This window comes from Malaya genurostris, chromosome 1 (assembly GCF_030247185.1).
Source record: "Malaya genurostris strain Urasoe2022 chromosome 1, Malgen_1.1, whole genome shotgun sequence".
In the NCBI taxonomy this organism is placed as follows: Eukaryota; Metazoa; Arthropoda; class Insecta; order Diptera; family Culicidae; genus Malaya; species Malaya genurostris.
This window is the reverse complement of record NC_080570.1, coordinates 94,326,420-94,340,994: the sequence shown is the minus strand read 5'-3', so window position 1 is coordinate 94,340,994 and position 14,575 is coordinate 94,326,420. Positions and strand designations below refer to the sequence as shown.

The 14,575-nt window shown below is 37.0% G+C and overlaps 1 protein-coding gene across 4 annotated transcripts in view; it reads left to right on the top strand.

Annotated features, from left to right (window-relative positions):
- Positions 1–14,575, top strand: part of LOC131425117 (ras-GEF domain-containing family member 1B-like) — an 80,032-nt gene that overhangs the window by 38,540 nt on the left and 26,917 nt on the right. The window lies entirely within an intron of this gene.

Here is a 14,575-nt window from a genome sequence, read left to right as displayed (position 1 = left end):
AAATATTGATTACAGCAATCGGAGCATACCTTATGTTCAATTAAAATGCAATAGTTACTGCCGTTCATTACCAACATAGCTAAAAACGAAAGTGAGTTGGATTGTTTGGTTAATGTATTGAAATTCGAGCACGTGCTCAATCAAACAGTACTTTTCGTATTTCTGAAAACTGTTTACATTATAAATAACTACAAATATAAGATGAACAATTATTACGACACGGTCTCCAAGCTATGGTTTAAAAACGAGAGTGAATAAATAATCACATGGTGCGATTTTGTTTATTTACAACGAAACACTACATAACTATCTTCCACCATTAGGTTGCTTGGGAGTCCATCAATTGGGACTCTGAATGAAGTGTGTTAACTAGGTATAAACTGAGTTGAAGTAGCACGAATAGTCGATTCACTCTAACGTAAAGGTCTGAAATTTACGTTACATGTTTTATTTTCCTTGTTCATTTTCTTGTGTGTAGATTCTCGATTACAGATAACAAAGAAACAAATTTCAAGGATAAATAACTATAATGCGTCTGAAGACCCCTGAAGACTTCAAAATTGAAGTAATGCTGTCCTCAAATACAATTAAATTCCCACATTTTTTCGAAATGTCTATAGTTATAGTTTCATGTCTACCCAAGTAGCACCTGCAACTTATTCATAGAAAAATAAAATAAAACATATGCTACGTTACGTAATGGTCGCATAAAAAATACAACGAAACATGCCGGATTATGATAATGACAACGATGTTAAACTAATGTTAATAATCATGCTACAATAAGTTGCTAATTCTTACAATATGTTCGCATTGACTTTTCTTGGTTACCATCAGGTCAAATGTAAAATGAAATGTGAAATAAGTAATGGACTCATATCGGTTACCGTATTCGTTGTGATTCAAAAAACGTGCTTAATCCACCTAGCAGTGAGATGATACCTTTTTTTTATCAATCCGCGTTTTTTTGCATGAATATTCTTCGGTGTTTCAGTTTTCATGACATTATTCTAATGTCCGTCGTTTTAAGTGGCAATTTGAGATTTTAATTACTCATTACTCTGTAATGTCGAAACTGAAAATCGGATCGAATTTGAATCTAAAAGTGTGACCGTTCCACTTTAGAGTTTACGGTTGTTTAAGGTACTTCCAGAGCATAACCCAAACAGATTCGTATGGCCATATGACGAATAAATTGCAATAGTTTTGAGTCCAATTTTAAAGATTTTCGGGATTGTTATCTTCTATATCGGTTTGAATTTTTAAAAATCATCATCCTGTAATTCCCGAATCGGAAGTCAGAATCTGATAAAATCAATTAATTTTGCCTTTGTCGATCTACCTTTTCTTGAGAAAACGATTGAGCTTTGAGAAACGAATCGATACAGGAACCGGAATTCGAAAATCGGTGTAGCCGAAGTCAGATAAATTCACCTGAGTAGCTGTATAGTTTACATTTGTTCCAAAATGTTCCATTTCCGGAACCAGAGGTTGGAACCACACATAATTCAGGAATCTTGTTTGGGAGCATACGACATTTCATATGAACATGAGTTTGTAGAAAACGTTTGAGTCATCTCCGAAAAAATTGAGTGAAATTATTTGTCACACACGCATTTGCTGATCTCGACGAACTGATTCGAATGGTATATGGGTGTTATGTTCTTCCAGCATTTATTGCTCTAAGTAGTTTAAAACAATATGATTATGGAATTGCTTTCAACTCGAAAATGATGCCATCGTCTGATTTATATATGTCATATTCGAACGATTATGTTGCCAAAAACGAACCGTGCTAAAATCGGTCCGAGGTAAAATGTCATGAAAAAGGATGCCGTACACAGTCTTCTTGGTACTTAAAAACAATTGTATGTAACTGTATAAAAATCGTGTTTTACGATGCTCCCCAAACCATTTAATAGCGTTCTGGGTGACGGGAAGACCTTTCATTTGTGACTAGTTTGATCAAAATCGTTCCAGCCATCTCTGAGATCTCGACCTCTTTGTTGACAACACACACAAACATACACACACGTACATTTGCTCAGTTCGTCGAGCTGAATCGATTGGTATATGACCTCGGAAAATTTTTCGAAAGTTTGAGCGAATTCTATACCTATTTTTTATATCTATAAAAAATGGTAAAAAGAAATACAAATGCAGTTTAGATTGAAAGTTTTCTTATATTCTCTCGGACAATAACATTACATCAATAAGAAAAAAAACTCCATTTGAAAAGAAACAGGTATAGTAGTAAGTGAATGCCGTGGTGACCAAGTAAAACGAAGCATGCTTGGTTTTGTCTAGTCAATTGGACTTTCTCTTCATGTGTTTTCATATGCAGGGTAGTTTAACTAGTACACTGGGGTCTCTTTTTACGCGGTTTTTTATGCGGTTTCTTTTTACGCGGATTTCCAAAGTTACGCGGATTTTCAAAATTACGCGGATTTCCAAAGTTTCACAAAAAAAATTTTTTTGAGATTACACCAGATCTGGACGTTTCATGCATTTCTAAAATATTTGACATCTAAAATTTTTCTTTAGTTTGCAGTTTTTTTTACGCGGATTTCCGAAGTTACGCGGTTTTTTTTACGCGAATTTCCAAAGTTAGGCGGTTTTTTACGCGAATCTCCGAAGTTACGGTTTTTTTTGCGCGGATTTCCGAAGTTACGCGGTATTTTGCCCGGCTTTTTACGCGGTACGTATCCCCCTCAGTGTAAAACCATTTCCCGGTTAGGAGTTCCAGTCCCGTCACTGCGGTACCCTTTTCGCGGTTTTCATTACATAATTGCATTCACATGTCAATTTTCCAATCTGTTTTCACCGTTAGATATTGATCTAGCTCAAGACGGTTCTACGTCTTAACATACAGGGTCCGGCACTCGAAGTGTAACCAACTTCAGACCGCTCGCGCAGCTGACGCACGGGCATCAGCTCTCTAGAAATTTGCTAAATGACAGTTCGGAGTTGTATTGTTTACAAGCGCAAGAAAGCATTTTGCCAAAAGTGAACGCGAAAAAAAAATCTTGACTTGAGAGAGCGAAGGAGTTGCTTCGTTTGGCCGAAAGCGGTCAATTTCCGAACATTGTATTTTCTGACGAGAAAATTTTTTCAATTGAGCAATTCGTAAACTCTCAAAACGATAGGGTTTACTTGACCGACCGTTCATACGAGAATTTGAGTCATCGATTGGCCACCAGGATGCAGCACCCGCAACAGATAATGGTTTGGGCTGCTGTAACCGCAGATGGACGCTCTCCAATCGTTTTCATCGAGCCTGGCGTCAAGGTAAATGCGACATATTATCGGGCAAGTATTCTGGAAGTTGCTTTGAAGTCGTGGGCAGACAAACATTTCGGTGGCAGACCATGGACGTTTCAGCAGGACTCGGCACCGTCTCACAAAGCTCGAGTGAACCAAGAATGGCTGAAAAACAACGTTTCGAACTTCATCACGTCCACACAATGGCTCTCGAATTCACCAGATGCGAATCCAATGGATTATTCTCTTTGGGCCATTTTGGAGAGCAAAGTCCGAACTAAAAGATATACCAGTCTCGAGGCGCTGAAAAAAGTTATTGTCCGCGAGTGGGCCTAAATACCTGCAAGTCACATTCGGCAGCCCATGATTCGTTTTTTGACCGTCTCAAGGCCATAGTCAAGGCAAAAGGTGGTCATATCGAGCAAAAGTGAATTGATTCTGAATTTTGTATTATTTTTACACATTTTGTACTTTGAATTAAGTAAAAGTAATTTTCCAAACTGAATTTATGACCTTTTTAATTGGTTACACTTCGAGTGCCGGACCCTGTAGACTAAAACTCAAATCGTTGAGGTATAGTTGAGTCTGCGCTTATACTTAACGACATTGGAATTCCGAAAATTTCTGTGGTTTTTTAAGTATTTCGGAAATTTCTTTGTTATTTTTAAGTATATCAAACGGAACACTTGTACACTTTGTCGCGACATAGAGCTTAATTTTCCTAGACTACATTTTATGACCGATCAAAATTGTTTCAGCAATCAAGAATAGATACAATTTTGTTTTTGCCTTTCTCTATAGAAAGGTATTAGAATTGCTGGAAAAACCGACTTTCGAACGGAGCCTCGGAGACCCATAGTGTTATATACCATTCGACTCAGTTTGACGAGATCGGAAAATGTCTGTGTGTGTATGTGTGTGCACTTTTCGAAGATATTTGAACGCGCTCAATTTTCTCAGAGATGGCTGAACCGATTTTAACAAACTTGGGCTCGTTTGAAAGCTACTGTCGGACCATTGATCAAGTTCAAAGATCAAATGGCTGTGACTTTCGGTTCCAGAGATATGATGGTATAAGTGACGTAACCGACAAAAAGCGTTGTATTTTTACCGCTCTTATATATGTAAAGGTGCCAATATTTTGGGATCACCTCTAATTTCGTAAAGCGCTAGTGCTCAAAAGTTTAAGCACCTCGAAAAATGTCCTCATGCAAAATTTGAGCTAAATCGGACATGCGTAAGGGGTGCTGCCCGGCGGTTAAGGTTTGAAAATTTTCGATCCTGAAAAAGCACCATAGGGGGGTTCATGAAATTTCCAAAATTGAAAATTTGTTCTGATGCCGAAACTCTTAAAACTGCACGAAACGTCGAGATTTTGTGTCATCTCAAAAAAAATTTTTTTCGGAAAAATCAACTTTCTGGAACTTTTGATATTCCCATAAAGTCGAATTTTTTAAAAATCTCGACGTTTCGTGCAATTCTAAGCCTTTTGGCATCAAATTTTTTTTTCCATTTCGGAAATTTCGTTTCGGTACATTTTGTTTTTGATGCCAAATGGCTTAGAATTGTCTAAATCGTCTACGTAGATCCTGACGTTTCATGAAATTCTAAGACATTTGACATAAAAAAATTTCAGATTTCGGAAATTTCACTAGCAAATCACACTAGCTTAGTTCGATTCTCTTTTTGATCCGCTCTAATAATCAAATAATTGTAACATGTGAATGCTTATGATCATTCTGCGATGAGTGAAAGCTTGATTGTTTTTTATAGTATGTTAAAATTGTCCTCAGGAACCAATATAGATAAATGAAAAGATAATTGAATACATAATCTTTATAAAATGAGCGCCCATTTTTCTAGAACTTACATGTAAGCTCTTCTAAATATGAATCAATTTATTCACAGATAAAACTGTGGCAGTATAAATATCTCAAGTTATAAGCACAGATAAACAGACAGAACACTATGAGTGAATTATTCTAAAAAAAATATATTCTCATGGGGCCTGAGTTTCACATACGCCTCTGGTTGAAAGACCACTTCAACCAAATCAGAGCAAATACGGCGTTAACAAGCCGCAGTAATGCCCTTTCTTACAGCTGTCAAGGACAATTTTCACAAATTTAGATTTGAATGATAAGTCATCGTCGCAAATTCTGTTAGGATTGAATTTTATCCGCATCCGACTTTTGGCTCCTATTTGAAGTATCAATCTTATAAAGTGGGTTTAATTCTATTTCAATTTCAACTCTTGTGAGTTGATGCTCAAACAAATCTTTTTGTTTTCATTCAAGGTAAGGTATTTAAAAGATTACCACAGTATTATTTTGGCTTATGAGGAAGGTATTATAACGCCATTAAATAAATTAAAACAAGTTTTTACAATTGATTTCAGCTCGAGAAAAAAACTGTCACGTATATTATCAGTCGTACTAGTATGTATGACGGATAATATACGTGATATGTATGTATGTCATTCAGACAAGGTTTTAATTCAAGTAAATAATTGCTGTCATCTTTCCGGAGATGGAGTTAAGCTTTGTTTTTTTTTGCTCACTAAACCAACGATGAGGCAAATCTCTTATTTTGCCCCGGGCACCAAAGTTCCTCGGTACGCCACTGCACCTATGCAGAAAAAATGGCTATTTGTTGAGTTCAATTTGATTTGAATAATTGCCAAAACTAATGATAGCATAATTGATCCGAATAAAATACTTATTTACTCGGATGATGATGATGTTTTGTGTAATACTGGATGAACTAATACATAGTATAACGATTGTACTTATATATGACAATTCAGTATGCTTATCTTTTCCATCGACAATCATTTGTTGAAATGCAAAATTGATTTGTTAGCTCCCCTTCTTGTTACCACATCTCTTATTTATCATTTTTAAACTCAACAATGGAACATAAAATTAAATAACAACTACAATTTGTTCCCATGCTGATGAATCGAAAGTAAGAGTTCATTTACGTTATATGGCGCGGAAGAATTGCACAAGTGTTGTGAAAAAATTGTAAATATCTATGTTTTATCTAAACGCACCTGGCTTGCCCATCTTGGCAATATTTTTTACGGTTTAGCTCAGTGTATGCTATTCCGATGTTGCCGGCTATATTCTCATAACATTTTTCGTAGACATACAACTAAAAGAAAATAGACAATTTAAGAACACCTGAGATAATATATAGATTCGGGGGAGCACCTTAGAGAAAAAAAATGTTCTATTTTATTCTTGCATTTATTCATTTATGTGTTCAGAGTACGGTATGGAATTTTAAATTTCTCCATATTCGTATTCAATCAAATTCACGATTCAAGTAATCTGTAATTGTTAAAATTGTAATTTTTCTTAATGTGATTTTGTGGTGTAATATAACAACACCTTTGAGAAAGTACTTGTTTAATACACCTAGTGGTGTAATGATGCCTCAAATTCGCATTGCGGGGGGTGGTTTGTCAACATGATTCTCTTTGACTTTAGAATAAAAGTTTTGGGTCAAATTTACGAGTCAGGCTTATTTCGTTGAAAGTTCTTTTCGCCGAAACGTACAATTGTCTTGGAATTGATTTAAAATGAAGAAAAATGAAAGATTATAGCGTTCACGAACTATCACCTATTAAAAATAACGGATAAAATCATTTACCCTTGTTCGATTCAGAGAGAACTCTCTTGATTGAATTTTCAGGCCGATTTATGATCATCTGAATGATGTTTCCAGTTAAACAAGTTTACTTTATTAACTACTAATCAAGGTAGTTGTTTTAACATATCTACCAGATAAATTTTTGCAGCACTTTACCTTTTACCGAGGGCAAATGATAAAAATCTAATGCTGTTTCTCCGAGTCGTTTGGTCGTGTGCTGTCAAATTTCGCAACCGCTCATTCGGACCTAACTAAGGCAAACTGACCCACTCCCAAATCAACGGTTTGAATTTTAAATTCACTTCATCCAAAATCCAACCGGAAGCCTAACTCCTACTACCTACCAATTGAACCATACTTAAAGCCATATTAAGAAGAATTTCCCGTGTTTTTTATCTCCGCACTAAATGACGGTTTGAAATTTCCAATACTTCACCCTATAATTCTGGAACAGAAAATCGGACCCGGAAGAAAATATATGGGACCATCAGACCTTTCATTTGAATTTAGGTTTGTTGAAATCGGTTCTGTCATATCGAAGAAAAAGGAGTGAGTTCTGTTCTGAAAGTTTTGCCCACTACTTCCGGTACGTACGGAACCGGGAACTGAAACGAAAATTGTTTTGGCGATCCGAGCGCGTAGTTATGAGTTTTCAGCTGACAGTGGCTATATTTGATAATATGTTGAACGTTTCTGTATTCAATGCACTTTGATCATTTACTACGCCTAGTCTATGATTTTTTTTCTGTTTAAAAAATATTTCATTTAGGCCTATTTGCGTACAAGCTTTACGTGGCCGATTGAGCTGAGTTTTTAGATAAATTTGTTTTAGTATTGGATCTCGTTGTCACCCTTTTTCTAGGGGGAGAGGAGCTTCCATTTCCCTCCTGTGAGGATTGAGGGGCAGTTTGTTCGCGGTTCGTCTCGTCATCCATTGCCGCATCGGTGGTATTGTTGTGGATTTCGTTGCTTGTTGCTTTAGATGCGCCTTGTTGTACATTGTTTGCAGTTGCTGGTTGGTTGGATGGTAAGTTGTTAACTGCAGCTGGTGTACTTTGTGCTATAGGAGATACGTTGGTTGGTTTCGTTGAAGGGGATGCTTCACTGTTGTTGGTGACTGTCACAGGTGTACTGGGGTTGCTTGGGGTTGATGTGAAGGAAGCACCGTTGTCCTTTGGTGTAGTTGTCTCCTTGTCCGGTTTATCACATGGCTTACCGTAGTGAACAGCTTTTTGGCAATATTGACATGTGGCAAACTGATTGTCATAGGTAACAAGTGATTTGCACGGGATTCTTGTATCCTGACCGAATGTCACATAAGAAGGTATAACCCTCCTCAAGCGCATGCGTAACAAACGTACACCATTTAGAATACTGGAGAAAAATTCTTCCACTTTTCTTTTTCGATAGAGAAAATCTCTCCGTATTGGGACATAGTTTTGCGATGACGTTTGAGGAAAGATCATGCACACGCACTTCTATAGCACTATATTCCATATATACTGGAATATTGTACTTGATATTTTCATGCTCCATATAGTGCACATTATTATTGTCTTTTGCGAATTGAATCGCATCCAACTCTTTATAGAACTGGATATAAACAACATTATTGGTCTTATTGCATTGAAGTGAATGCACACGTTTAATGTCAAGATGCATTTGCTCCTTAAGCAAACCTTCAAGTTCTCGTATCGAAGGTCGAATTTTGCACTGCTTGAAGTTAACAATAATTGTATTCTTTCGTGTCGGTTGGTTCACTCATTTTCGAGGTCTATTGTTCACTACACAATACTGTACTTGGTTTCTTCCGTCCCCAACGTAAGCGGTTTTGTTTTATCGACTCACTTGGATGAGATGTGAAAGCGAACTGACCTAGTCTATGATGAAAACAAATAGAATTTAGCCAACCATATCAAATACTTCATTGTACCTGGGTTCGATTCCCAAACTCTTCACATAAGGTTAGAAAGCTATTCCGACTCGAAGAAACGAATGACCTTAAAAATCTCTATATTTGAAACAAAAAAAAGGTTTTAAATGAAACGTAATGTTTTGCTTTAGGTATTTATTTTGCATACTTCGATGGCATGCATCAAATTGAAAAATAGGAATAGACCTGTGCGCCGATCAAAATTGTCAACATCAACGGCTAAAGCGTCTTTTTGACCAGCGGCGGCGGCGAATCGACGTGAAGCCATTTCCTGAAAATATCGGCGACGGAGGCGGCGCGATCCGGCGTAATCAATTATAAACATATTATTAATTTTAATATTGATTCACAAAGGACAATTTCTCTATTTAACATTTTCTCGACCTACAATCAAAGATCCTAATGTTAATGTAAAGCCAACGTAGTGAATAGAGATGGTAAATTCGAATGCATCGAATTAGAGGAGAAATTAAGATGAATATGAGTGCGATTTTTTGGAGATGGTTGACTATTGTTTAAATAAATATATCATTCATATTCTATCGTTTTTATCGCATGAGCAAGAAATAAAAAGTTTTATTCGGAACTATTGCCGATATGAAAATTTTCGGAAGAACTCTCCTGTTCTTGGTTCCATTTAATTTGCAGGTGTTGCTACCGGTAATTCAGTTTATCGACAGTGTTTATTCAATAATACAAATAGATATCAGCAATAAAAGTAAACTCGGACTAGAAGAAATCGAAATCGATTTCAAAGTGATTATTACTACTTTAAACATGGAAAATCTACAGAAATGTGTGAAATGGGGTAAGGTTAAGTTTGTTTCAGATCAACATTTTTTTAAACAGAAACCAGTGTAATGTTGATTACTTGAAAAATTACTTGTACTAAAATGTATAGCGATCGAGTATAATTTATTTTAGATACTTTATTTGTTATTTCCGGGTATTTGAAAATTGGTATTGAATCATTCTAAATAAACGTTAGTTTTCGCACAATAAATTAAAATCATCATTGCCACCTCAGAGTATAAACATTTTCTTCCACTTCTACTATGATTTTTCGAATGAATTTACCCGTTTTTATAAGAAATCGTTAAAAAGGTAAAGTAATTTGAAATTTTCCTACCGATTTGACAGCTCTTACTGACAGCACCATCTATAAATAAGCAGCGTCCCTATATTTAATTCTAGCGTCATTGTGCCAATCGCTCAAAAACTTTTAAAGAAAGACAAAATAATAGACTTAAAATCAAATAGCATTGGCTTCGGTTAACGTCAGTAATTTTCAGTATAAGTAAGCGGAAAAAGCTAAATCATCTCCAAAGGATTCACGACAACTCCTACTGCTGCTCTAGAGGCGCTACTGTGCATTAAACCACTACATGTGTTCCTAAAACAAGAAGCATTATCTTGTGCATAACGTCTTAAGGTTACAGGGCTTTGGAACAGTAACCCATTAGATTATGCTACCAGCCACACTCGCTTGTGGTCTCAAATGGTTACGTGGGATGAGTATTTACTCGCTCCTAGTGACCTATCTCTCACATGCAGTTTTCCTTTCAAAACATTCAATATGAGCTATCCTCTTCGTGAGGAATGGTTGTCTGGTTGTCTGGAACGACAACTTGATGAACACATAGTTTGTTATACGGACGGTTCTCTGTTGAATGGTCGTGCTGGTGCTGGTGTCTACTGTCGTGAAATGAGGCTGGAGCAGTCTCATTCACTTGGTAGATACTGTACTGTGTTCCAAGCAGAAATCTACGCAATTCTGTGTGGAGTACAATTGGCGCTTCAGCAGAGAATCTGTGGTAAACGTATTTATTTTTGTTCCGACAGTCAGGCAGCCTTAAAAGCACTCAGTTCGAATGACTCACGGTCGAATCTAGTGATCGCATGTCGAACTCAAATTGAAGACCTCAGCATTTCAAATGCTGTTTACTTCTTATGGGTACCCGGCCATTCTGGTATTACTGGAATTGAACTGGAATTGGCTAGAGCTGGCGCAACGAATGATTTCGTTGGTCCTGAACCAGCTTTACCATTTTCAACTAGTTGGATAAAGCACAAGATTCGTTCTTGGGCTGCATCCAAACATGCCAGCTACTGGCGCAGCTTGCAAACTTGCGCTCAAACAAAAGCATTTCTACCAGATTTAAATCTGAAAATGTCAAAGTGTGTACTGCATTTTTCCAAGCCTCATTGCAGTATTCTGGTCAGAGCTCTGACTGGACATTGCAAACTCAATTATCACATGGCTACTATTCAACGTGCTGAGTATTATTCGTGTGATTTGTGTGAATGCGATTATGGTACTTCATATCATCTGATATGTAACTGTCCCGCATTGACGCAGCTATGTATCCGGGTTTTTGGTTCTCCATACATGGTTGAGTCTGTGTATGCGGAGCTAAAATTGAAGGATATTCTCTCGTTTCTCACCCAATGTGGTGAGGAGCTATAGTCAGAAGGGTTCATCGTTCTTCATGGAGTGAATGAATCCCTTCTGTATTCACCTTAAATAGGGTTTAGCAGATTGTTTGGCATCCTTTGGGGGGTACCGAATTTACTTCTGCTCGTACATACTGCGAATCGTTCTACATTCTTCCGGGAGTGCAGAATGGTGTCGCTTTTGTAAGATCTCTAAATCCTCTCGGGGGTTGGAGGTTTTATTAACAGCAGACTGTTCGGGACCTCGTAGATGTTCAGAATTTACTTCTGCTTCCACTAAATGTGATCCTCAGCAGATTGTTCAGCATCCCTTAGGGGTGCAGAATTTACTTCTGCTTTTATGTGTTTTTGTGTCGTCAATTTTTCCCATCCTCCTAGTCCAACCCTTACCATTTCCTTTCAATCCTTCCCTTTTATATATCGGGAAAATGATGCTAAAAACAAATTTATGGCAAGGCACAAATCTCCAAATATCAAGGGGAACGTGCCATTTGAGCCAATTTGTTCTGATTCCTGATTCCTGATACTGACAGCACCATCTATAAATAAGCAGCGTCCCTATATTTAATTCTAGCGTCATTGTGCCAATCGCCCAAAAACTTTTAAAGAAAGACAAAATAATAGACTTAAAATCAAATAGCATTGGCTTCGGTTAACGTCAGTAATTTTCAGTATAAGTAAGCGGAAAATGCTTTAGTGATAAATTTTCAATGTATTTTCACGAAAACTGTAAACAATTTTCCACATTAATAAAGTCATTTTTTCGGCTGGTGTAATATAATCGACGGCATGATTAAAATTTTATAACCGGCGCGCTGATCATCTTTTTATTAAATTGGCGGCGTGTCGAAATTATCAGCGACGGCGGCGTGGCGCGGCGACGCACAAATCTAAATTGGCACCGTTTTGTTTTAAATGTGGAAGAACGGATGCGAGTTAAAATGAAAAGTGTTGAGATCTCATAGAAAAATCCCGCGTTTTATTAAGAACATGCTTTTGGCACCGGAATTACAGGATGAATAGAACAACATTTCAATTTCAAGAGTATTTTTCTATGTGATCATGTAAGAAGAAGCAAGTTATTTGAAAGTGGAGAACGAATTCTTCTACTTTGCTGATCTTGTTAATTGATGACCAAATAAACTCACTTTGGATTCGGATCCGGAAGTACCGAAAATAATGAACAAAAACTTCAAACCGAAACTCAATTAGATTTCGCAGAGGAGGTTGTTTAATTTTATCAGGATGCAATACTCCAAGACGTTTGAGGCTTCAGTTATGGACACCACTTTCAATTAATACTCGTTAAAAGTTTCAACATTACTCTTATAGTCTTGATTACTCCTTAAATCGAGTGACTGTTCTCGATGCTACACTAAATAAGTGCAATAATATAAACAAAAACGGTAGTAATTGTTATATGTACGGACAAATTCATCAGAGTAAGTTAGCTAATTTATACCTATTGTGACATCATGGGATAATTTAAACGCAGCGATAGTTTCTTGTATTAACAAAATTAATTGCTGCTAATTAGTAGACAAAGTTGCATTTAATTTTCAATCCCCTGTATCTTGGCAGACGCGCATCGCATCTCTGTAAGGTAATTCGAAACGTACTAACGTACTAACGAGTGAAAAACGGCTTGATTGCGCTTGCAGTTCACGAAGAGTGAAGTTGAGCATTCCAGTATCTCGTCAACCAGTCTGAAACATGTATGCCACACCACTATCACTCATCATATGCAGACATCGTCCTAGAAAATCGCAATCCGGTTTCACTATCGTTGATAGATTTATTTTGCACAAACGTTGCATTGACAACGGCATGATGCAGGAGAAAATGACAGAAAAATGATGTCATGAATGTGGAACATGGCAAAATGCGACTGACAGGTCAACCGCAGTGACAGAAAACGAAGAGTGAGATAAATACCGAAAACTAGCAAGCTAGTATGGGGTTGTTGGGTGTAATTTCGTAATCTGTAGCTCAGGTACTACCATGTTGTTGCTTTAAATATGACTGTGTGCTATTCTACACATTTTTTAAAGTTATCTTTGTATTATCTGTCACGAATTGTTTTTGCAAAGACTGTTTAATTTATTTCATTATCTACTTCATAAAATATACAACGGAATACACAGTTTTGTACGATTGATAAATATGCCATCATAAAGCTTGCTTCAGATAGAATTGGAACAAGGACAATTGCCTGTATTTCAGTTATTTATTATTGAATTCAAGATCTTTTTTTTTATACAAATGTAGCATTTTCTTCATACTTCTAAGAAAAAATACGGATAAAATTATTCGTCACGGTTTCGAAGGAATTCTGCTCATATAGTTTCCGAGCACGAATTTTGACCACACTATTCTGTTTTATGGTCCGATTTGGTTGTTTGCTAGCTTGATACGACTTGATTCCTTCCCGGAGTCGAGTTCTCCTCACGGTACTATGGGCAGCACCGAATTTTCTGGCTATATCACGGTCTGACAGATTAGGATTCCTCTTAATCGTCTTCAAAATCTTACCACGCAGTTTCCGGTCGACAGTTCCACTCCGACGATTGGCTTGAGGCTTCCGGTATTTCTGGGCAATTTCAGCTGTTTAGCTAGCCTAGATGCAGACCACAATGGATTTTCCAAATAACTTCCATGTTGATTGTTTACAAAGTACAGTTGATTTGCGGAATGTCAAAAATCATATGTGAAGCTGACAAAATTCCCGACACGTGGGCGGAAAGAACTTTCAAATCCATCTACCAGGAGCGCCACAATATGAGCAAACGTTTGTTCCAATTCTAAATGAAGCAAGCTTTAAGATTTTTTTGGTTTCGGTTACAGAGGTTTTAATCATAAGGTCATTCGGCTGCGTGAAAGGCATAGACTGACCCATCATTTCATTATAACCGCTATTCGCTTCGGTGTTTCAGCAACACTTCCTTTTGCTGTTATTTATGGAAACCCCTTTGAAGATACCTTCGAATTCTTGCTGAGAAGTTTTCGAAACGATCTAATCTTACTCTCCCTAAATCTACGAGAACACCCTTAATCTGTTGTTCCTGATAATATGTTTCAACATAGAGAAGATCTTTCCATGCTATAGATACTAGAGGGATATAGAAGAATAGATTTTATTGTGTCGTTGAGCATGTTTGGTAGCTTGGTATGTTCACCAAGCTACCAAACATGCCTTATACCCCGAAAATTGATCATGTTCGATCAATTTTCGGGAGAGAAGAGTTGCTGCTCATGATTGGAATAATTTTG